Source organism: Musca autumnalis, unplaced genomic scaffold (genome assembly GCF_047663935.1).
Source record: "Musca autumnalis isolate F117 unplaced genomic scaffold, ASM4766393v1 scaffold_3, whole genome shotgun sequence".
NCBI lineage: Eukaryota > Metazoa > Arthropoda > Insecta > Diptera > Muscidae > Musca > Musca autumnalis.
Window position 1 is genome coordinate 37,542,037 of NW_027411866.1, and position 27,376 is coordinate 37,569,412.

Genomic DNA, 27,376 nt, shown 5'->3' on the forward strand with positions numbered 1-27,376 from the left:
TAAAAAAAAAAAATCGCTGTAAAAACTTTTTTTACCTCTATTAATGACGTCAAACTTTAACAAAAAGTGCTCAAAAATACCCTATACTGTTCTACTACAAGCAGTAAGTGAATTGCGAATGATTTTCAGTTTATATCTAAAAGTTGAGATTTCAACCGATTTATTAAGAATGAAAGAATATACAATATAACCCATGCAAAATGGGTATCATTTTTCATGTTTTCATCAGAACATTCATGGAAAAATATAAACCGAATAAAATATGGCGTTTTTAAGTCAATTGTAAAAAGTCCATTGTAAAAACCCATTTTTTTACCTCTATTAATGACGACAAACTTAAACAAATAATTCTCAAAAATTCACTATATTATTCTATTACAAGCAGTAAGTTGATTGCGGTTATTTTTCTGTTCATAGCTGAAAGTTGAGATTTCAACCGATTTATTAAGAATGAAAGAATATACAATATAACCCATGCAATATGGGTATCAGTTTTCTTGTTTTTATAGGGGCGTTCAAGGAAAAATATAAACCCAAACTAATATTACATATAAAAGCCGGAAAACCGGGTTATTCTCAAAATCCACTGCAAAAACCTAATTTTACATCCATTAAATGTGCTAAACCGTTATAAAAACTTACGAAAATGTTGCTATATAGCATAAATTTCACAGTTCATCGCATTTCGGGTGTATTTTAGATCATATTGAAAAGTTGAGATTTCAACCGATTTATTATGAATGAAGAAATATACAGTAAAACCTATGCAAAATGGGTATCAATTTTCAGGTTACGTTCAGGACATTCTAGGAAAAATATAAACCCATAAAAATATAACATTTAAAAGACAAAAAAGAGTATATTTTTAAGAACCACTGTGGGAAAGCAATTTGCTACCATTTAAGCTACCAAAGCTTAACAAAATAGGCTAAAAATTACTGTAAATTGCTCTTTTAAGATTATTAAGTGGTTTGTGGGAGTTTTTCTGCCCATATTACAAACTTGAGATTTCAACCGATTTATTATGAATGAAGATATATATAATAAAACCCATACAATATGGGTATCATTTTTCACGTTTTGACGAGGATATTCTAGGAAAAATATAAACCCATCCATATATGACATAGAAAAGACAAGAAATCGATATATTTTAAATTCCACGCACAGAATACATTTTGTTTCCATTTAAGTTGCCAAAACATTAAAAAAATAACTCAAAATTAATGTAAACTGTTAGTTTTCAGCTCCTAAATAGATTTTACGTAATTTTATGCTTTTATTAGAATGTTGAGTTTTCAACCGATTTATTATGAATGAAGAAATATACAATAAAACCTACACAAAATGGGTATCAATTTTAAAGTATTGACGAGTATAATCTAGGAAAAAATATAAACCCATAAATATTTTGAAGTTAAATGTCAAAAAGGGGCATATTTTCAAAGTTCACTTAAAGAAAGGATTTTGCTTCCATTTAAACTACCAAATCTTAACAAAACTTATTCAAAATAACTCTAAATTGTTATTTTACTACTCTTTAGTAAATTGCTGGTAATTTCCTGTTCATATTTCAAACTTGAGATTTCAACCGATTTATTATGAATGAAGAAATATATAGTAAAACCTATACAAAATGGGTATCATATTTCATGTTTTGACTAGGACATTCTAGGAAAAATATAAACCCATACAAATATAGCATTTGAAAGACAAAACGAGGGCATAATTTGATAGATCACTGCAAGGAAGGATTTTACTTCTATTTAAACTACCAAAACTTAACAAAAATCACTCAAAATTGTTGGAAATTATTATTTTCCGTCTACTATGTAGATTGTGGTTGGTTTTCTGCACATATTAGAAAATTGAGATTTCAACCGATTTATTATGAATGAAGAAATATATAATTAAACCCCTTCAATATGGGTGTCATTTTTCATGTCTTTATCAAGGCATTCTGGGAAAAATATAAACCTACTAAAATATCACAAGGAAAGTCCAAGATGGATTCTATTTTTTTTTTTTTACTTAAGTAATAACTTAATATCTGTTTAATCCACCAAACCTCAGTAATAACTCTCCAAATTACGCCAATTTTCTCTTTTATGATTATAAAGCTGATTTCGGGTGTTTTTTATTAAGAATTAAGAAATATTTATTCAATTCCATACAAAATGGGTATCATTTTTCATGTTTTGAGCAGAGTATTCTGGGGAGAATATAAACTCAACAAGCATTGGCATTTCAAAGCTAAAAAAATTATATTTAAAAAAATTGCGATAAGCAAAAAATCCTGCTTCGATTAAAGGTACTAAACCTTAACAAAACTTTTCAAAATTAAGCTATGTTGCTTTATTACAATTTTCTAGTGGATTGTACGTGTTTTTCTGTCCATATTTGAAACTTGAGATTACAACCGATTTATTATGAATGAAGAAATATATAGTAAAACCTATACAAAATGGGTATCATTTTTCATGGTTTCACCACGGGATTTTAGAAAAAATATAAACTTATTTAAAAGTAGCATTTATAAGGCAACATAAGGTTTTATTTTTAATGTCTTTGGTAAAAATCCATTATATACATTAAAGCTACAAATTCATCAAGAAAAGAGCTTAAAATTACATTATATTGTTCCATAACGATTACTAAATAAGTTTTTAGTGTTTTTCTGTGCATATTACAAAGTTGAGATTTCAGCCGATTTATTATGAATGAAGAAATATATAGCAAAATTTAGGCAATATGGGTATCATTCTTTGTGTTTATTTTAGGAGAGTCCATAAAAAATATAAACTCGATGGAGTAGAACATTTAAAGCCCTATAAAATATATCACAAATTTCATAAACACGTTGTTTCAGTATACAGAATATTTAACTTGAGAAAATGCCATAAAATCTTGCAGTATTACTTAATTACGTCCATTTAATTGAATTTGTTTTTGTGCCCATACCACAAAGTTGAGACTTCGTCCGATTTATTAGGAATGAACAAATATATGGTAAAACATGGTCAATATGGGTGTTGTTTTTCTTATTTCGTAGAGAGGATTTCAGAAAAACTATAAACTCTATGAACTTATGCGATTAAAGCAAGTGGATTGTGTCATTCATGTGTCAACTTAAAACCGACTCTACTATCTGTCCCAGGATAGAAAATAAGACATAAACTAATATAATTTCTTCAAGAAATTGCAAAATAATTAAACTAAACGATTTTTGAAGTGATTGTGACCATTTTTGTGCCTATATTTTAAAGTTGAGATCTCAACCGATTTATTAAGAATGAGAGGATATATAGCAAAACCTATACAATATGGGTATCATTTTTCAGGAATTGCTTGTGGCATTACGGAAAAAATATAAGCTCATTGGAAAAATATGTTTGGAAGCTTTTAAAAATTGGATGTCACTTTTAATCAAAAAATTGACAGGTTACCTTTTTATCAGGCCTGAAAATATATCTTAAACGACTCAAAATGTTTACATGCGGCACATTTAACATTCCTGTCTTCAATGTAGTTATTTTTGGGCCCACATTACAATTTTGAGATTTCAGCCGATTTATTAAGAATGAAAGAATATATAAGGGAACATATTCAATATGGGTCTCATTCTTCATGGATTGTTTGTGGTATTGCAGAAAAAATATAAACCGTTGGGGGTAATGCATTTTAACTCCAAAAACATTTTGAGTATTCAAAAAATCGATTTAGAATATTCGTATTCGTATTTTCTATTTTAGCCAGTAAAAACTTGAAAAATATCCTAAAATTGTACCAGATGGGAAAATTGTGGCATCTTTGTCTGTATCGTCCGTTTTTATAGTCATGTAATGAACTTGAGATTTCAACCGATTTATTATGAATCAAGGAAAATATAACCAAACCTCCCCAATATGGGTATCATTGTGTGAGTTTTACTTAGTGCATTCTCGAAAAAATATAAACTCTTTGCTATATTGTTTATTTAAAAGTCATTAGACTTAGTTGCTCATAAAAGTAATTATTTTTTTAATTTTTTTTTAATTTATTTTTATTTCTTTGTTTTCTGTTTCGCTTTTTCTTTTTTCTAAATCCCTGCGAAATGCCTTGTCAACACATTCCATTACACACATATTTAAAAAGAATGCCATATATTTTTTCTTAATTCATTTTATAATCTTATTTTCTTTGCACTACGATAAGATTGTCATAAATTCTGAAATGATAAGATAACCTAGCTCAACAACTCTTCATAGAAATGTTATATATAGTTAAAAAAAAGAATTTCATCAAAGTTCATTTTTTGTTGCTGTTGTCAAGATCAAGCAGATCATAAAGTAATAAAGACGCACAACTTGTGGCATTTTTTCTTTAATTTGTGCGGGAAAATTTCAAGTCGTATACATTTATTATGGTCGCTTTGAGCCTTTGGGCGAAAACAATTTTTATTGTATTTTCTTTTGTCTAATAGAAAGTTGGATGTTTGAAAATTTATGATATTTTTTTTGTTTTAATTTAACTCCCTTGGTTGTGGATACATTTTTAAGTTTTAAATAAAATATAAAAGGGTTGTAGCTTGCTTTACGGCACATTATGACTCGTTACAATACATTACGACACGTTACAATACATTACGACACGTTACAATACATTACGACACGTTACAATACATTAAGACACGTTACGTTACATTACGACACTTCGCTATACATTACGAGACCATCAATATGATGCTCTTTATCTTGAGGTTTTGACTAAAATGGGCGTACGATATCTTGCGATAGATTTCCAGATCTTACGATACTACATTACACGTCACGATACATTACTATACCTTACGGTACGTCTTGAATAATGTAAACCAGTTAATGAGTGATTATTGAATCGGTTTTTACAGTGAAGTACTACCATTTGACAATTACGTGGATTTAACGTCTAAAGACCCATATTTTGGAAATTTTTACGAGTTTTTAAATTGAATTTATATATTAAGTTATAAATAGCAATTCCTATAAAATAAATTTCAAATCAAAACCACTTTTTCTTTCAATTTAACATACACATACATATATATTATGGCATTTTGCAAATGAAATTATTTATAAACATTGTTGTTGTATAAATGCCAAATATTTTTTTCATTTTCTTTAAAATATTCTTCTAGACATTTGAATATTTTTCTTGTTTCTCATTCCGTTTTTTTTTTCTGCAAATGAGGCTATACAACGAGTGGCGCTGATATTTTTAGCGTTTTGCCAGACTTAAAGCGCCATCAGCATAGACAGACGGACAGACATCACTGTGGCGACAGCATCAGAATAACAACAAATAAATAATGCGTACATTTTTCAATTACAGCTAAACTATTTTGTTTTTCTGAGAGAAAGAAGAAGAAAAAAAAAACACTGACAACAAAATAGCATTGAAGAAAAACGAAAGTTTTCTAATGAAAATTGCATTTAATGAAAATTTGTGTAACAAGAAAAACAAATAGAAAAACATAAACTAAGGTTAATGGTTTTTTGATTGAAAAATCTTAAGGCAATTTTTGTTTTCTATTGAAAACTACAATACATCAAATGTTTACATAGAACAGATCCTGTGTATGTGTGAATATGTATGGCCTAGACCTAGAAATAGATTATTTGACAAAAGTTCAAGCGAATTCATAACATTTTTTGCACAAGTCAACATTTTTGTTTTAGACCTTAGGAAAATTTTGAAGGTTAAATTGAAATTTGAATACTTTTCAATTCCCAAGTAATAAATTTAGGCGGGATTATATTTTTCCTGGAATGTCCTAAACAAATCATGAAATATGATACCCATATTGTATACCTTTGAATATATAATTCTTCATTCTTAATAAATCGGTTGAAATCTCAACTTTATAATAGGGACATAAAAACAGCTGCAATCTACTTGGTAATCATAACTGTGCAATATATCATCATCTTGAGAGATTTTGTTCATGTTTGGTGTCATAAAAAGAGAGCAAAGTTTTTTTTTCACCTGGGACTTTTAAAATAAAACGTTTGTTTTTAACTTTTAAAAGACGTGTTTCTATGGGTTTATATATGTTTTAGAATGGCCTGAAGAAAACTTGGAGACCGATACCCATATTGTGTGCTTTTATGCAAATATACCTTCATTCCTAATAAATCGGTTGAAAACTCAAGTTTGTAAAATAGAAAAAAAATTCACAGAATTATACTTAGTAGTCATTAGGGTGCTATATAATGGTATTTTCTAATGGTTTAAGAGCCTTAAATGAAGACAAGGAGTTTGTAACGGTAATTTTTAAAACATCTAGTCAATACTTGGTCTTCAGAGACAATATTTCAATGAATTTATATTTTTCATGGAACGTCCTGCACAAACGATGATTTTTAATACCCATATTGCATAGGTTTTGTTATATATTATCTCATTCTTAATAAATCGGTTGAAATCTCAAATTTGTTAAATTGACAAAAATTGCCCAAAAATTAATTTAGTAATAGTAGTTGTGCAATATAGCGTCATATGACAATATTATTTAATGGTTTGAGAGGCTTGAATCAATTTGAAGAGTTTGTAATCAAACTTCTAAAATTCTATTTTTTTTCTTGGCCTTCAGAGGCAACAATTCTATGAGTTTATATTTTTCCTCAAATGCCATAAACAAAATATGAAAATTGATACCCATATTGCATAGGTTTTGTTATATATTTTTTCATTCTTAATAAATCGGTTGAAATCTCAAGTTTTTGGAATTGACAGAAAATCACCAAAAATTCACTTAGCAATGCTAATTGTACAATATAGTGTCATCTTGTCCTATTTTCTAATGGGTGGAGAATCTTAAAAGAAGGCAAATAGATCATAACAGCCAACTTGAAAAAATCTAATATCTTTTTGGCCTTTAGAGGCAATATTTCAATGAGTTTATAGTTTTCCTAGAATGTCATGAACAAAACATGAAGATTGACACCCATATTGCATGGGTTTTATTATATATCTTCTCATTCTTAATAAATCGGATGAAATCTCGTGTTTGTCATATGAGCAGAAAAACATGTGGAAATTGCTTAAAAATCCCAACAATGCAAATTGGAAGCATTTTGACATATTTATAAGAGCATTTACTGGCATAATTCAGAGAAAAGACTTTAGTTACAACGCAGTTTTAAAAACAAAAGATTTTCGGGTCTTCAGAAACAACTTTTCAATGAGTTTATATTTTTCCTAGAATGCCATGAACAAGCGATGAACTTTGATACCCATATTGCATGGGTTTTATTATATATTCTCTCATTCTTAATAAATCGGATGAAATCTCGTGTTTGTCATACGAGCAGAAAAACACGTGGAAATTGCTTAAAAATCACAACAATGCAAATTGGAAGCATTTTGGGATATTTATAAGAGCATTTACTGGCATAATTCAGAGAAAAGGCTTTAGTTACAACGCAGTTTTAAAAACAAAAGATTTTTGGGTCTTCAGAAACAACTTTTCAATGAGTTTATATTTTTCCTAAAATGCCATGAACAAAACATGAAGATTGACACCCATATTGCATGGGTTTTATTATATATCTTCTCATTCTTAATAAATCGGATGAAATCTCGTGTTTGTCATATGAGCAGAAAAACATGTGGAAATTGCTTAAAAATCACAACAATGCAAATTGGAAGCATTTTGGGATATTTATAAGAGCATTTACTGGCATAATTCAGAGAAACGGCTTTAGTTACAACGCATTTTTAAAAACAAAATATTTTTGGATCTTCAGAAACAACTTTTCAATGAGTTTATATTTTTCCTAGAATGCCATGAACAAAACATGAAGATTGACACCCATATTGCATGGGTTTTATTATATATTCTCTCATTCTTAATAAATCGGATGAAATCTCGTGTTTGTCATATGAGCAGAAAAACATGTGGAAATTGCTTAAAAATCGCAACAATGCAAATTGGAAGCATTTTGGGATATTTATAAGAGAATTTACTGGCATAATTCAGAGAAAAGGCTTTAGTTACAAAGCAGTTTAAAAAACAAAAGATTTTTGGTTCTTCAGAAACAACTTTTCAATGAGTTTATATTTTTCCTAGAATGCCTTGAACAAGTGATGAACTTTGATACCCATATTGTATAGGTTTTATTATATATTCTCTCATTCTTAATAAATCGGTTGAAATCTCAAGTTCGTTATATTAGCAGAAAATTATGTGGAAATAGCTTAAAAATCACAACAATGCAAATTAATAGCATTTTGGAATATTTGAAAGAACAGTTAATGGCATAATTACAAGACAAGTCCTTCTTTGTAATGAAATTTTAAAAATAAACTATTTTTGGGCCTTCGGAAACAATATTTCAATGGGTTTATATTTTTGGTGGCATGTCATGATCATAACATGAAAAATGATACCCATATTGCCTAACGTTTAGTTGATATACCTTCGTTCCTAATAAATCGGTTTAAATCTCAACTTTATAATTCTGGCATAAAATCACCTAAATTTGAATTATTATGTATAATATTACATTTTTATCCATAAATGACTTTAATTTTTAAAGTTTTCTACAGAATTAAAAACAAAAAATGTCAAATTCGAGGTTTTCTACAGAACATGCAGGTTAGCTCTTGTTTTAGACCTTCGAACTTAATATACCATTGAGTTTATATTTTTTATACAATGCTCTAAGTAAAATATGAACTTTGATACCCATATTGCCTGGGTTTTATTATATATTCTTTGATTCTTAATAAATCGGGCCAAATCTCAACTTTGTAATACAGACCCAAAATCACATAATTTTGAATCATTAGCCCCAATTATGGTGTATTATTAGTATTTGACACAAAATTGACAGCAATTTTAATGATTTCCTAGTGTTTGAAGTTCAGCCATGTGTGTCATTAAGCCCTTGTGTATTATTTTTGTGTCTACCAGCTATTATTTTTCCCACACCATTAATCATTCATGAGTGAAAAAATTTATTTTTTTGTTGGTTTTTATTTTTGTTGACATTTCCAAAAATAACTTTGTAGGGCTTATATTTATATGGCCTCATTGTGTTGAAGTGCTTATCTACATTGTAATGGAACTTTCTATATATAGTCAATAATTGTTAATTAAATATTCTATTTTCTTCATTCAATTTGTGACCCTACATCCTTGCCTTGATACATTTTTTACATGACGGAAATATTTATAAAATTTTTTTCTCCACTGTTTATTACAATTACATATCTGTCAATCGATAATGGCCTCCTCATTTTTTCCTGCTAGGGAGTGTCCTGCTATTTATACTATTACCTTACATCCTTATGCAAGCTGGCTGGCATGATGAAAGCTCTTTCCTTATCCCTTCTCCACCCTCAATTCAATTGACGTTTAAATAAAATTATTTATAACAACATATCCTTATGACTCGCTTCAGTTGGTCGCTCGTTCATTCGTTCAGTTCAGTTGGTTGCCTTCAATAAATCAATTAAAATGCAAGAGGTTTCTTTATTTCATCAAACCGCCTTCAGGAATAATAAATTTACCTTGAAGTGGTGCTAGAGGTTGTTTTTTTCTCCAGTAATAAGAGAATACTCATAAAATTAAGTCGTAAATAATGCCAGCGGTTGCCGGTGGTTGTTAATTAAAAATTTAAGTGTTTGTCTATTATGATTGTGGATAAGTTTAAGTTTAACACAAATTAAAAATGATAATTTAATTAAAAATTTCTATAAGCATTCAAGGTTGAGTTAAAAATTATATTTGAATTATTAAAAATTAATCACGAAGAAAAACTTCACTCGCAAAAAAGCTTTTCAAACCAGATTTGTGATTAGAATAGGCAAAAACCAGCTCATATGGTGCTTAAAACTCATAACATTGCCTAATTCAAGCATTTAAATAAAATGCGCTTGATTTTGGTTCAATATTATAAAGTTGAGATTTTCACCCGATTCATTAAGAATGATAGACTATATAACATAACCTATACAACATGGGTGTCATATTTCATGTTTCGTTGAGGAGGTTCTATAAAAAATATAAACCCATCAATTCTGTGATTTAGAACCCAAGTTTGCTCATATAAATTGAATATAAAAGATTTCAATGCCTTTGGTTCCAACAAATCTGATTTCAAAGAGTTTTGTCCAAAAAATAGCCAAAACCCAGCTAACAGAGTGCTGAAAATGTTCAATATTGCCTAATGCAAGCATTCAAAGAAAATCCGCTTGATTTCGGTTCAATATCATAAAGTTGAGATTTTCAACCGATTCATTAAGAATCAGGGACTATATAACATTACCCATACAATATGGGTATCAAACTTCGTGTTTCGTTAAGGAGGTTCTATAAAAAATATAAACCCATCGATTACTTGATTTAGGATCAAAGTTTGATCTTATAAATTAAATGTCTTTGGCTCCAAAAAATCTGATTTCAAAGAGGTTTTGTCCACAAAATGGACAAAATATGGCTAATAGAGTGCTGAAAGTGCACAATATTGCCCAATTCATGGATTTAAATAAAATCCGCTCGGTTTTGGTTGATTATCATAAAGTTGAGATTTTCAACCGATTCATTAAGAATGAGTGACTATATAATATAACCTATACAATATGGGTATCATAGTTCGTGCTTCGTTAAGGAGGTTCTATAAAAAATATAAACCCAGTGAAAATTTTAATTAGGTTTCACCAAATTAAATATGAAATATATTCAATGCCTTTGGCTTCAAAAAATCTGATTTCAAAGAGTTTTGACCATAAAATAGGCAAAAACCAGCGCAATGGTGCTTAAAACGCATAATATTGCCCAATGCGATCATTTAAATAAAATCCGTTTAATTTTTGTTCTATATCGTAAAGTTGAGATTTTCAACCGATTCATTAAGAATGACGAAATATATAATAAAACATATACAATATGGGTTTCAAACTTTGTGTTTCGTTAAGGGAAATCCATAAAAAATATAAACCCAGCGATTATTTGGTTCAGGAGCCAACTGGGCCTTTAAAATTTAATAAAAAGGATATTCAATACCATTGGACTGAAAACATGTATAAAACTATCCCACATTTTTTAATATTGCTTGAGTAGGCATAATTCAAGCATATACATAAAATCCGCATGATGTTGGGTGAATATTTCAAAGATGAGATTTTCAAACGATTTATTAACAATGAACAAATATGTAAAAGATGTAATATGGGTATCAGTGTTTGTTTTTTGTAGTAGATTCAATAAAAAATATAAACTGATAGGAAAATGCATTGAAGAACTGATAATAAAGTACCAATAAAATTTGAATTTTTCAGGGTGGACTGGGCGCCATTTAAAAATGAGCGACAAAACATTTGAAATTTTTACTTCTAAATTGATTTACCGGGGTTTGTATTGTAAAGTTGATATTCCAGCCGATTTATAAGGAATAGCGTAATATATACTACAACTTAAACAATATATAAAAAATATATCAAGTATTTGTTGATGCAAATGATTTTTCATCATGGAGAACGTTAACCTTGAGAAAAAATTTTTAAAAATATCTTAGAATAGTCGAATTACGGATCTAAACCGAATTTTGGTGTTTTCAAGTCAATGTTGTAAAATTGAGACTTTCACCGATTTCTCAGGAATTAAGAAATGTACAATATAACCCAGTCAATATGGGTATCAAATTTCATGATATGCTCAGGAGATTTTAAAATAAATATAAACTCAACAAAATATTGCAATTGGAACCCCAAAATATGATATCATACATAATTACAAAATTAGTTTTTTAGCTGGACCAAAACTTAAACAAAATCTTAACCAAAATGCTTTAAAATGACCCAGAAATTCTTAATAACATCTTCTAAATTGAATTCGACCAATTTTGTGGCCATTTCTTCATGTTGAGATTTTCAACCGATTTATTATGAATCAAGATATATGCGCTTAAACCTAGGCAACATGGGTATCATATTTCAAGTAATGCCGAGGACATTTAAGGAAAAATATAAACCCCAAGAAATACTTCCTCAAGAAGCCAAAATTGGGCCTATTTCTTCTTCACGGATGCCAACAATGTTTTTTTGTTTGTTTTATTGACCTACTAATACTCGCAAATACCTCAGAAATTCTTTATAGCGCCTTCTAAATAGAATTCGGCAGATTTTGTGGCCATTTTGTCCTGTTGGATTTTCAACCGATTTATGAAGAATCAAGATATATGTGATCGAAGATTGGCAATATGGGTATCATATTTCAATTAATATCGAGGTCATTCAAGAAAAAATATAAACACCATGGAAAACCCACTCATTAAGTCAAAATGGGTGACTGTAACTTCTTTAGTGATTTCTACAGCAGTTTATTTAGTTTAATTGGCCTCATATTCTTCCAATTGTAAGCCAAATGCTTGAAAATGCTTCAGAAGTTCTTAATAATGCCTTGTAAATAGAACTTTGCGGTTTTTGTGGCCATTTCATTAACTTGAGATTTTCAACCGATTTATTGAGAATCAAGATATATGTGCTCGAATCTTGGCAATATGGGTATCATATTTCAAGTAATATCGAGGACATTCAAGAAAAAATATAAACCCCATGAAATACCCACTCATTAAGTCAAAATGGGGGACTGTAACTTCATTAGTGATTTCTACAGCAGTTTATTTTGTTTAAGTGGCCTCCTATCCCTGCAATTGTAAGCAACATACTTGTCAAATGCTTTAGAAGTTCTTAATAACGCCTTGTAAATAGAATTTGGCAGTTTTTGTGGCCATTTCATTAACTTGAGATTTTCAACCGATTTATTGAGAATCAAGATATATCTGCTCGAAGCTTGGCAATATGGGTATCATATTTCAAGTAATATCGAGGGCATTCAAGAAAAAATATAAACCCCATGAAATACGCATTCATTAAGTCAAAATGGGGGACTGTAACTTCTCCAAGGACGCCAACTACAGTTTTCTTTTTTATAGACCTAATATCCCTACCTATGGCGGAAAATGCCTCAGAAATTCTTAATAACTCCTTTTAAATAGAATTTGGCGGTTTTTGAGGCCATTTGATTAACTTGAGATTTTCAGCCGATTTCTTGAGAATCAAGATATATGTGCTTAAACCTAGGCAATATGGGTATCATATTTAAAGTAATGGCGAGGGCATTCAAGAAAAAATATAAACCCCATGAAATGCCCACTCATTGTGTCAGAATGGTTGACTGTAACTTCTTCACTACACTACACCGGCAGTATATTTTGTTTAAGTGATCTCATCTATTATTTGTTTGTTTGTCTTAGCTTTTTTCTGTCAATGTTCTTCAATTGTCCTCGTCCTTACCTTTACTGTTGCACCTTTACTCCTTTGCCGTGTTCTTATGGCAGGGGTCATATACGTATTTACCTTTTGAAATTTATTTGTTTGCTTTTGTTTTTTGTTTTCCATTTGGCTTTTGTCTTCTATTTAGTTATTCGAACACGCTTTTACTTCCAATTTAGTCAACAATTTCCTTTTTTTTCAAGTATTATATTTATTTACACTTGGCTTGGCTTTCAAAAAAATATGAATAGTTAGACGCCATCATGAATGGGGAAAAGCACAAAGAGGTTGTATTTCTTGTTATCTTTTGCATTCTACTGCTACCACTATTGTCAAAAGACAACAATGACAACGACATTAGTCTGTGTGTCAGTTAAAGCTGTCATTCTTCTTTATGACACTTTTGTGCATTTAGATATTGAAGACACTGGATAAAGACAATACGGTTTGGTAGGTGATTGAGCTGACCCTCCTTCAGCTAAGGGTATGGGATTGTCTGTTTACCTCCAACACTAACTTCAAAGAACTGTATCCAATGTTGTTATTTCGCAACAACTAGACCATCAACTCCTCCCCCTCTCCACCATTTGTGCTCTAAATCTTTGCCAATTCTGTGACAAGCTCCTCGTTAATATTGAAAGTTTGCCATGTCAGCCTAAGCAAGAGTAGCGTTTAAAGCTTTGAGCTGATGTGTTTCGTTGTACGTGCGGTTGACCGACCACCCATTGACACCCCACCTTCAACCTGAAATTTTCAAGCTCTACATTATTATATTTAGCAATGGCGTTTCTGCCACTGCTTCTGTTGGGGATTAAAATCATTCATGTGTACATAACACCTCTTTTTTGTCATCGTTGTTATCCTTTGTTCGGTGTATTCGTTATGTTTGTATGTCGGCTATGTCAATATGTACATAACCCTGCTGTGTACATATTGTGTTGAATGTGTATTGTCAAATATGTGGCGCCACTTGTAAACTGTATTTCCTTCCAAATTAGAGAAGTAATCCATTCACCACATCCATCTATAGCTGAGCTATTCTTTCGTACATTTAACACCCTAAGACCAGGGCATTAGTGCTACTACAACTATTGTTGTTATTTGTCATGATGATGACGATGATAATGTGGATTACTAAAAGTATAGTCTCTGTGTCATTCTTCCTCTTTTTCTTCTCATATCTGACAATGGAAAATAACTGACTTGAAATATTTGGAATTTTTTTCAACAATCAGTGAAAAAACGATAACGTTTAGCACTCATCACCACCACAATGATGAAATGCAATACAACTTGAAACAAAGCAAATCCGCCCAGCAGTATCCAGCAAACAATGATGGGGTACCATTTCAACCAGCTATTACTGGTAAAAAAATCTTTTTTATCTTCAGCAAATTGTGTTAGAGGTTAACAGCTGACAGTTATTTGTTCAGTAAATTAAACAAAATAATAAAAAATTCAAATAAAATAGAGGTGTTAAAAATTTGGATTTATTTAAACAAAAAAATCATTAAATATGTTGAGCCGCCATAAGCAAATGGGGTCTTTGTCTAATTAAAGCCTTTAACTGCTAAATTTTCCTTAGATAATGCTTAAATTTTGATAATTCTTACTATTTTTGCTTAGAAAATTTGAATTTATGGGTTTTTGAGCATATAGTATAAACTTGAGGTTTGCTCCGATTTATTAAGAATAAAGAAATATATATTAAAACCTATGCAATATGGGTATCAAAGTTCATGATTTTTTAAGGAGATTCTAGAAAAAATATAAACTCAATAATTTTAGTTATTGGTAAGCCTAATATGTCTTTATAAATCAGATGTAGAGGAAAATGCAGTACCTTTAATTAAAATTAATGTTTTAAACTGCCAAATTTGTGTTAGATAATACTTAAATCTTCATAATTCTTTCTATTTTTGTTTAAAAATTCAAATTTGTCGGTTTTTAAGCACTTTGTATAAAGTTGCGATTTGCCCCGATTTATTAGGAATGAAGAAATATATACTAAAACCTATCTAATATGGGTATCAAACTTCACGACTTTTCAAGGAGATTCAATAAAAAATATAAACTCAACAATATTAGTCATTTGTAACCCTAATTAGTCCTTATAAATCTGATGTAGAGGAAAATGCAGTACCTTTAATCGAAATTAATGTTTTAAACTGCTAAATTTGTGTTAGATAATGCTTAAATCTTCATATTTCTTACTATTTTAGTTTAAAAAATCAAATTTGTGGGTTTTTAAGCACTTAGTATAATGTTGAGATTTGCCCCGATTTATTAGGAATGAAGAAATATATACTAAAACCTATCTAATATGGGTATCAAACTTCATGACTTTTGAAGGAGATTCTAGAAAAAATATAAACTCAACAATATTAGTCATTAGAAACCCTAATTAATCCTTATAAATCAGATGTAGAGGAAAATGCAGTACCTTTAATTGAAATTAATGTTTTAAACTGCTAAATTTGTGTTAGATAATGCTTAAATCTTCATAATTCTTAATATTTTTGTTTAAAAATTCAAATTTGTGGGTTTTTAAACACTTAGTATAAAGTTGAGATTTGCCCCGATTTTTTAGGAATGAAGAAATATATACTAAAACCTATCTAATATGGGTATCAAACTTCATGACTTTTGAAGGAGATTCAATAAAAAATATAAACTCAACAATATTAGTCATTACTAACCCTAATTAGTCCTTACAAATCAGATTTAGAGGAAAATGCAGTACCTTTAATTGAAATTAATGTTTTAAACTGCTAAATTTGTGTTTAAGTCTTCATAATTCTTACTATTTTTGTTTAAAAATTCAAATTTGTGGGTTTTTAAGCACTTAGTATAAAGTTGAGATTTGCCCCGAGTTATTAAGAATGAAGGAATGTGTATTGAAACCTATGCAATATGGGTATCAAAGTTCATGATTTGTTCCCTAGATGCAATAAAAAATATAAACTCAAAAATATTAGCCATTGGTAACCCTAATTAATCCTTATAAATCAGATGTAGAGGAAAATGCAGTATCTTTAATCCAAACTTATACTTTAAACTGCTAAATTTGTGTTAGATAACGTTGAAATTTGCATTATTCGTACTATTTTTGATTAAAAATTCAAATTTTTGCGTTTTTGAGCCTATGTTATAAAGTTGAGATTTGCCCCGATTTATTAAGAATGAAGAAATATATATTGAAACCTAAGCAATATGGGTATCAAAGTTCATGATTTGTTCAGGAGATGCAATAAAAAATATAAACTCAAAAATATTAGCCATTGGTAACCCTAATTAATCCTTATTAATCAGATGTAGAGGAAAATGCAGCACCTTTAATCAAAATTGATACTTTAAACTGTTAAATTTGTGTTAGATAATGCTGAAATTTACATTATTCGTATTATTTTTGATTAAAAATTCAAATTTTTGCGTTTTTGAGCCTATGTTATTAAGTTGAGATTTGCCCCGATTTATTAAGAATGAAGAAATATATATTAAAACCTACGCAATATTGGTATCAAAGTTCATGATTTGTTTAGGAGATTCAAGAAAAAATATAAACTCAGCAATATTAGGCATTGGAAACCCCAATACGTCCTTATACATCAGGTGTAGGGGATAATGCATTAACTTTAACCCAAATACATGTACAGAATACTTAAAAATGTCTTCACATTACACCTATACGATTTTTAAATGTAATCCCGACGATTTTCCTTTAGTATAACGCAATTGAGATTTCGTCCGATTTATTATGAATAAAGTTATTACAGGCAAACCTATACAATATGGGTATCATTTTTCATATTTTGTTTAGTAGATTCCATAAGGGATATAAACTCGTTGGAATATGACATTTGAAACTCAAAACATTAGGCTCTATGTGCTAGAAATTATTTTCAATGCATGAGTGACGAAATTTTGAGACAAATTGGACAAAAATTGGTGGGAAATGAAATATTTCGACTTTCTAAGCGAATTCTGGGGTCTTTTTGCCAAATTTGTAAAATTGAGATTTCAACCGATTTATTAAGAATGAAGAAATATATAATAAAACATATGCAATATGGGTATCATAGATCATGATTTCTTTAGGGGATTCTTGAAAAAATATAAACTCAATAGTATTAGGTATATGGTACCCCCAAACACGTTATTATATATCAGATGTAAGGAATATTTTATATTTTTTGCCAAAAACTCCTGGATAGTGTCCTCAAATTACTCAACTTTTTACATTTACTATTTCCAAATAATTCCCACATTTTTCAATAATATTGTGAATTTGAGACTTCATCAGATTCATTCGGAAAGATAAGACATATAAACTCTTTGTGATATTACACATTGGCCCAAGAAAAACAATTTGGAATAATTTTCAATTCAAAAGAAACAGATTTTTTAGAGAAAAGCTTATAGAAAAGTCCCCGAAATGCAATATTTCACCTTCTTAACCGATTTCGGCTCTTTTTGTGTCAAAATTGTAAAGTTGAGATTTCAACCGATTTATTAAGAATGACAAAGTATATATTAAAACCCATGCAATATGGGTCTCATTTTTCAGCTTTCATTTAGTACAAGCCTTTAAACATATAAACTCTACTGGAAATGTGCTTTGCTTTAAGTATTCCACTTCCTTTGCATTTCCTGCAATATAAAATTCAAGTAGTTTGCATATTATACTTTTCAATTTAAATTTAAATGAATATTGTCAAAGGAAATTGTTATGTTAATGAGTTTTTCCTTTATAACAAAGGAATATGGGAGGTATAACGTCACCCATTTTCCGCTTATGGAATTTTCTTTACTATATATGTGTCATTTGAATAAATTCTATATATTCTCACATACCATATGTATGTGTGTGTTTAAGTATACAATTTAAATAAATTTATTTAGAGGGAGTTTCCATTTAACCTGTTCTGGGGGTTGACAGTTAAATAGGATATTGCCTGACTCTTACTTGTTGTTGGAAGAAAATATTCATTACAAATTGCAAGGAATGTTGAAATGTCACTCAATCATGCTTTATGGCTTTAGAGCACCAGTTTAACGATAACTGCAAAACTACGTAAATGCTAAATGTTATCATCCTTATAATATAATATCAATTTGCATATTCAATATGTGGTTGTAGTTGTGGCTGTATTACGCAGGAATGCAGGAAAAATTTTTAAGGGAAAAATGTAAAGGAAATTCGTACAAAATACACGCACACCAAAAACAATTAAACTTGTCCTTGAATATACGCTCTCATCATTGAAAATTCGATTAAAATATGAAGATATTGCTTTCAAATGGTTCTATTTATGATTTTTACTCTTTTTGGACCAATATCACAAAGTTGAGATTTCGTCCGATTTATTAAGAATGAAGAATTATAGCATAAAACCAAGGCAATATGGGTATCAAAGTTCATGTTTTTATGCCAGGAATCTTAGAAAAATATAAACCTACCGAAATTTAACATCCTGAAGTGTAGGACAAAATATATATTTTTATTTTTAGTCTATATTTAAGGCAATTTATTAAAAAAAAAATTAGAAAAAGCGCCAAAATGTCGAATTATTGCATTATTATGGTTATTTATTGGAAAGTGCTGCATTTTATACTGATATTATAAAGTTGAGATTTTTACCCGATTTATTAAGAATGAAGAATTAAAGCATAAAACCTTGGCAATATGGGTATCAAAGTTAATGGTTTTATACCAGGAATCTTAGAAAAATATAAACCCACCGAAATTTTACATCCTGAAGTGTAGGACAAAATATATATTTTTATTTTTAGTCTATATTTAAGGCAATTTATTAAAAAAAAAAATTGAAAAAGCTCCAAAATGTCAAATTATTGCATTATTATGGTTATTTATTGAAAAGTGCTGCATTTTATACTGATATTATAAAGTTGAGATTTTTACCCGATTTATTAAGAATGAAGAATTGTAGCATAAAACCAAGGCAATATGGGTATCAAAGTTAATGGTTTTATGCCAGGAATCTTAGAAAAATATAAACCTACAGAAATTTTATATCCTGAAGTGTAGAATGGAATATACTTTTTATTATCAGCCTATATAGACCAATTTAAGGCAATTGTCAAATTTTTACATTATTAGGGTTATTTATTGAAAAGTGCTGAATTTTAAATACATAAATATATCTATTAAAGCTGTAAAATGTACTCTGCCACTTTTCAACCCGAAATTATGAACTTGAGATTTTCACCCGATCTGTTAGGAATGATGAATTATATAATAAAAACTGTGCAATATTGGTATCATTCTTTAGATTTTAAAGTGAACGTTCTCAGAAAAATATAAACTTCAAAGAAAATCCAATTTTTTAGAAATAAATCCAAAAAACTTTGTTTTTTAATAAAAAAGTTGAGGTTTTATGAAAATATTTCTTGATTATCATTTCAAGCTTACAAATATTTATGAAATGCTTGGAAATTTTATTTTTGTTCATTTTATTCTAAGAGTAATATAATATACACGCTTTTCCATCGATATTTCGAAGTTGAGATTTTCATCCGATTTATTAAGAATCAGGTGTTATATAGGTAAATCCTTGCAATATGGGTATCATTGTTTAGCTTTCAATGAGTACTGTCTTAGAAAAATATAAACCTAAATGTCAGAGTCACATATCTTTGAAAATATCATAAAACATTTTTAAACTGAGGAAATATTTTGTTTTCCATTTAAAAGTTAAGAAAATTTTCATTAAATGTTATGAAATATAATGTTTGGTCTATTTTCTCTATGAAAAAAGCTATGGGCATATTTTTCCAACGATATTGTCAACTTGAGATTTTCACCCGATTCATTAAGAATCAGGGATTATAATGCAAAACCTATCCAATATGGGTGTCAACGTTTAGCTTTCACACTGGACATTATAAGAAAAATATAAACCTCGAAGAAATAACGATCTAAAAGGTTTTATTGATAAGTACTAATTTTTATTACCGCAAATTATTTATTTACATTTTTAGTTAATAATATATTAAAACAGTTTAATTAGTTGTATAAATAGTAAATTTTGCTAATAATAGTAATATTTTTGACTTTTCATTATAATCTAGGCATTTTTACAGTGATATTTTAATGTTGAGATTTTCAACCGATTTGTTAGGAATTAGGCGTTATATAGTTAAACCCCTGCAATATGGGTATCATTGTTTAGCTTGCGATGAGATCATTCTGGGAAAAATATAAACTTCAACGAAAACCTAACCCTACGGTTTATATTTATAAAAATTATTTTTTTAGTCTGCCAAATTATAAATTCAAATTTTTATGACAGAATTCTTGTTGATATCTTGCGAAAACTGTTAATTTGTCATATTTTTGGCTTTCAATTATAATTTGAGTGTTTTTTCAATGATATTGTCAAGTTGAGATTTTCGCCCGATTTTTTAAGAATCAGGGATTATATAGTTAAATCCATGAATTATGGGTATCATTGCTTAGCATTCATTGAGAACTGTTTTAGAAAAATATAAACCCCAATGTCAAGAACTATACAGCTCTGAAAATAACAATAATCGTTTTTAAAATGAGAAAATATTTTATTATCCATTTAATATTTTAGAAATGGCCATAAAAAAGTTGTGGAATTTAATTTTTCGTCTATTTTTTACTTGAAAAACACAATCCGTCCTTTTTTTCAACGATATTGTCAACTTGAGATTTTCACCCGATCCATTAAGAATCGGGGATTATAATACAAATTCCATGCAATATGGGTATCATTGTTTAGCTTTCAATGAGAACTGTTATAGAAAAATATAAACCCACAGGAAATATCAAAAAGTTGGCCAAATCGCTCTATATTAAATTTTCACAAAATGTTGCCTATTTTGTAGCCCCATTTATCTCTTCAAATATATTGATTTATTTCTCTATTAAAGTATTTCAACACCAATAAAATACTCCTTTATCAGATCTTCAGTTTGTTCTATTTTCTTTTGTAGAAAAAGTAAACACAGCTGTATATTCCTTATCTCTCTCATTTTATGCATTTGTTTACTTAAGTAGAGAACCTCAACTGCTGATAATTGATAAAAATCCAAGTGGTACTTTATGCTCCTCTTGTAATCTCCTTTACTATCACTTTTCTTTACAAAGATGAAACTAATGCGTACAACAACAAAACCAAATACATCACATTGTTTTTGTTGTTAGATAATCGATGCATGTGTACACAGAAACATACATACATTCGACGACGGCGATGACAACGACAAGGCAATTGGTATCATCGAACTACGAAATAGTCTCGTAATATTTCGCGTGTTTTTGTATGGGAAAAACTTTCGCTTTTCTTTTTTGGCTGGTCACTTTGCAGTGGGGTTTCGTTTTCATTCGGTTTTGTTGTTCGATTTGATTTTTTTTTCATTGATAAAATTTTGATTCTCCTCTCATAGCGCTCTGTGAATTCTGAGAGGGTAAATCAAAGAGAACCACCTCCCCTTAACCTTTTAAATGTAGTTGTTAAGTGGTGGCACCCAGCACCAGCAAAATTACAAAACACTCACATGATGGACTTTGACGAACAAAATATCTGACTTGTATCATAGATAAGATGATGGACATCGTTTGCTTTTATGAGAGTGTGGGTGGGTGTTCATGTGGTTTAATGTTTACTGTTCTGATTTTTCTGTATACTCTCCGCCACACATTAGGTGCTGCTGCACTCTTACAATGCATTTTCATCATCATTTACTTGGAAGGGTTGATGAATTTTGGGGATGCCAGATTGCAAGGAGGGAAACGAAGTTAAGGAATTTTTGGGAATCTCTAAAGCAAAAAAAGGTAGCAGGCTGAAAAAATGCCTGAAAATGTCTTAGTATATAGCTGTAAACCCAGATTTTTAAAATCTGTGACGTTTTGAAGATATATTGTAAAGTTGAGATTTGCCCCGATTTGTTCAGGAATGGTGAATTATGAATGAAACCCCAAGCAATATGGGTGTCATAGAGCAGCTTTTAATGAGCACATTCCACTAAAAATATAAACCCCAAAATATTTTTGTTCATTAAGCCTCTATAGCATTTTTTCGAAATCTGAAACCTTCTATTTGGGTAACATTATTAGGGTCTGTTTTGTCTTTGTTGTATTTTTCTTTGGTCTATTCTGTCTTTGGTCTATTTTTTACCATAGAAAAACATAATCTGCATGTTTTTCTACTGAAATTCCCAACTTGAGATTTTCACCCGATTCTTAAAGAATCAGGGACTATAGTGCAAAACCCATGTAATATGGGTATCATTGTTTAGGTTTCAATGAGAACTGTCTTAGAAAAATATAAACCCTTAAGGAATATTAAAAAATAGCCATATCGCTCTATATTAAAATATAAACCCTTTCGAAAATGGACTAATATTTCCTCCAAACCAATATAAGAATATCTAGAGGAGTAAAACTACCCCAAGCGCTTGAATATGTCCTACAAAGGTTTAAAAAGTATCTTATTTGTTGGCTATTTAAATATTTAACAAAATCTGAGCGTTTTTAAGCGATATTTAAAACTTGAGATTTTAACCGATTTATTATGAATGAACATTTGTATAATGAAACCAATGCAATATGGGTATCAAAGTAAAGGATTTCATGAGAGTAAATTCCAGAAAGTATAAACCTATCCGAAGAATCTAAAATATTCGCTTTAAACCTAAGATAGGAAAAACCTAGGTCCTAAAATTCCTCCAACAAAGGAAATATTGTTTTAAAAGGCCTAAAAAATTATTTCTTTGTTATACTTTTACCCATTTAACAAAAATTGCGTGTTTTTGAAGCTATATTCAAATTTTGAGATTTTATCCGATTTATTATGAATGAAGTTATTGCAACGGAAACCATGCAATATGGATTTCAAATAAAAGGATTTGATGTGAGAAAAATATAAAAAATATAAACTTTTACGGAAATGCATTAATATCGGTTTGAACCCCAAGATTAGAAGTTGTTACGTGATTATATTGTTTCAAGTGGAACATTTGATTCAAATGTTTTGAAAACCTTATATTAAGTGTATATTTGATCATTTAGCAAAATCTGAGTGTTTTCCAAAATATATTAAAAACTTGAGATTTCATCCGATTCATTATGTATGAAGAATTATATACTAAAATACCTGAAATATCGATATCAAAGTTAAGCAACAATTTTTTTAGAGAAGCGTTAAATTTTCTTTTCTGCTTCTAAAAGTTCGATATTATCAGAAAAAACATTGAAAATGTGTACAATTTGGTTGCTTTTTCTTTCTTAAGAGAATATGCACTGTTTTAGATCCATTTTCCAAAGTTGAGATTTCAACCGATTTGTTAAGAATCAATGACTATATATTAAAACCCATGCAATATGGGTATCAAAGTAAAGCATTTGCTGAACGTAATCTCTTGAGAATATAAACCTCAATAAAGAAGTGTATTCTAAGTTAGAAATCCCAGGAAATCCATATGAGAAAGGGGTTATTTCTTTTTCAGATTCAATTAATTGGGGTTTGTTAGAAAAATGTTTTAAAATGTGTACAATTTGTTTGCTTTTTGTTTCTTAAGAACATATGCAAGGTTTTAGACAAATTTGTCAAAGTTGAGATTTCGACCGATTTATTAAGAACGACTATATATTAAAACCCATGCAATATGGATATCATAGTAAAGGATTTAATGAGAGTATTCTATAAAACCTATAATCCTTGTCATATTTGCTTCTAAATAATAAATAATTTTCCAAATTTTTCAAAATTAAAAAAAAATTTAACTTATTTATAGAAAAATTTACAGTAACTTCTGATATGAAGAATAATATTATGCTCGACATTTTAAGCATCCTTAATAGAATTATTATTTCATTTAAATATTTTTTTCCATTTAAAAAAATATTTATTGTCGTCAGAATAATTAATACTAATTGTTGAATAAATTTTCAAATTGAATTTCTAGACAATAAAAAAGTGTCAAAATAAATACAACTAATTGTAAACTAATTTTAAAAATTTCCTGAAAAGTTCTGGTAAAAATATTAGGCCAACATTTAAAGCACTCTTTAAGAAGCAAGTCTCATATATTTTATAGCCCCTGAAAATTCATTCAATTTTAAATTAGAAAAAAAATAAACTATTCATAATAAAATTTTCAATATTTTCTCAGAAGAAGAATAAAATTAAGCCAAACATTTTTAGCATTCTTAATGGAATTTTATTTAATTATTTACTTTACTGTAATCAGAATAAGTATTACTAATTGTAGAATAATTTTCGAAATTTCCTAAAAAACTGTGGTAAAAAAATTAGTCCATCTCATATCTCAAATTTAGCCAAACAGCCACTCGATTTTTTGTTTTTTTAAATAAAACAAGTATTAATAAAATCCGAATTTTGTAATTTCAAAATTATTTTCGGCTGCAAATTAGAATAAAATAAACTGTTTATAGAAAAATTTTCCATATTTTTTAGATGATGAATATATTTATGCCTGCATTTTGTGCACCTATTTGTTGCCTCCGATAACGTGTTAAAACTCGATATTATTATATTAAAAGCGTCGTATAAGGCATTTTCATTGAAAAAAAAAACTGAAAACTCATCTACAGTCTTTTTAGGAATAGTCCATTTCGCCTAGTTTATATCATTTTATAAATGTACTTGTTAAACCAAGAACAACGATACCCATATTACCTGGTCTATGTGGTTGTATACCATAATCGTAATAAATCGGTTGTGTATCTAAATGATTCCCCACAATCTGGCCACCCTGTTAAAATCCCTTTTTAATCCTAATGACATGAAGAATTTGTGTTGTGTGTTTACCCACTAAGTGAGTGAGTGGTGGTGTTAGGTAGTGCCGCAGTAAGTGATTGACAATATGATTGTTTGCATTTTCCATTTCCTTTTCCTCTTACAACACTCTCTCTCCTACAAAACATTTCCATGTGTTTGTGTGTGCGAGAGTTCTCCAAAGAAATCATATTCAAGATTGTTGTAGGTCTTTCTTAATAGTTTGCCCATATTTATGTTCCTTCTTCATGGTGGGAGAATAAGAAATAATGGGAGACAGAACAGAATATTCTTTCACGTGTTTGTAATTGGATGTGTGTGTTGTTGGTTGATACTTCTCCATTGGGGAGAAGACCAAAATAAACAGTCGTGTGTAGGAGAATCTCCTACTTCTGCTCCATCGGGTCGGTCTCCCCCTATAAACAACGGGTCTCTTGTGTAGGAGACTCACATGCAAAAGACCCGACCGTTCGTTCGTTCGTTCATTCTCTCCCTCTCATTATTATTCACTTATACTCATTTAAATGAAAACATTTGGGAATAACATCGGCCCCACGATGATGGTTGGTGGTTCTCCGACGACGTCGATGTTTCGTTGATAAGGCAAGGAAACAAAAACAATTTCTACTTCTTCGTCTCAACCAACTGAGTTCAGTACATTTGTGCACTTATGAGAGTCAACATGTTGTTTTGATATCAACCAGCCAACCAACCAACCAACAATCAATCATCAACTTAACCCAACAACCTACACTCCAGAGAAATTCTATAAAATCACAAATTTTCAAAACACAAAATTATATTAAAAAAAAATACATTTTTTATAAAATTTTCAAATTCAAAACAGTGCAATTTTTATTGCTTTTAAAGCAAAAAAACAACACAAAAATAACCAAAAGTAATTAAAAAGAAAAAAGTGCAACAAAATTTTCAATGAAATTTTCCTATGCTTCATTGCGAAGAAAAACCAAAAAATATATCTAGCTACTAGACCCAACAAAAATCGGGGTCAAAATATAAAAAATCATGTGGAGGAATGAATGATTGACAAAGAGTGTGGTAGTGGTGCGTGTGTGTGGTGGTTTTCTTATATTATTTTTGTGTGATTTTCGAAGGCAACAAACGAAGAAAATAACGAAGAAGAGTATCAAAAAGCATTAAAATAATACCTACACACAAAAAAAAACATAAACCGCAAAAATATTGAAAAAAAAAAAATTATTTTATGAATTTTTGTTTTGAAAAGAGAAGTATTGAAAATAAATGCAATATTATTGAAAAACAAATTTGGAGAATGCAACAAAATGAAACAAAAATAAATAAATTGAAATAATAATAAAAAACATTAACAAATTGTTGAATAAAATATACCATTTAATGTCTAATTTTGGAAAAATATAAAAAGGAAAATAAATGATCAAAAAAGCTTGCCAAATACAAAATATTTGAACGAAAAGAATAATAAAAAAGAAACACAAAAAAATGCCGACAAAAATGTGTGACAGAAATATAAATAAAATAGAAAAAAATATTTGAGTGAAAAAAAAAATACGAATATTATGTGGCAGATCTGAAAAAAATTTGTTGCCAATGGAATTTTTTTATTAAAAATTGTATTTAAAAAACCAAATACAAAGATTTATTCCATAATGTGTTGCTATCACAGAGAAATTATTTAGAATAATAATCAAAATTAAAAAAAAAAAAACAAAAATCGAAAATGCTTTCAAAAATTTAGAGTAATATACAAAATATTTGGATTAATGTAGAATATGCAATATTTCCAAAAACTAAAATGTTTTATTTTTTTTTTTTTAATTAGAATTTATTATAAAAATATAGGGAATAAGATTGTCAATTGTCAGAGTTGTTATACAAAAGTCAAATTTATGTTTATTTTTCCGGTTCTCGAGGTTCAAAAAAATATATTTTTTCCATTTATAGACATATTGAAAGAATAATAATTGTTCCACAAACATCCCAGATGGGACAAGGGAGACTTCTCTCATATCAATGAGTGCACCCCGATTCATATTAGCTCAATGACATGGGACCTACTGTTTATTGCCGAGTCCGAACGGCGTGTCCTAAGACACCACTTGTAGAGAAGTTTTACAAGGCTGAAATACTCAGGAAATGTCGCCAACATCACTGAGGGGTATATTGAAAGAATTACAGGTGGTTTAAAAGCGAAGGCAAAAAACCACCCCACCACTATTGGAAGAATTTTCCCCTAATATTGTTAAAAAATGAATAATAATTCCCATATTTGGTTGCACTACACAATT

General features: G+C 29.3%; 1 protein-coding gene across 7 annotated transcripts in view; it reads left to right on the plus strand.

Annotated features, from left to right (window-relative positions):
* The window catches only part of LOC141399960 (uncharacterized), a 151,590-nt gene that overhangs the window by 55,958 nt on the left and 68,256 nt on the right, over window positions 1-27,376 (plus strand). For 2 of the 7 annotated variants that reach the window (XM_073979339.1, XM_073979342.1), the window contains exon 1: window positions 9,897-26,153. The exons of 2 other annotated variants lie outside the window; for them this stretch is intronic. The gene's annotated coding sequence lies outside the window, so the exon portion shown is untranslated. Of the gene's footprint in view, window positions 1-9,567; window positions 9,733-9,896; window positions 26,154-27,376 lie in introns of those variants that run through there. 3 more of the 7 variants (XM_073979337.1, XM_073979341.1, XM_073979338.1) reach the window with 2 other exon arrangements.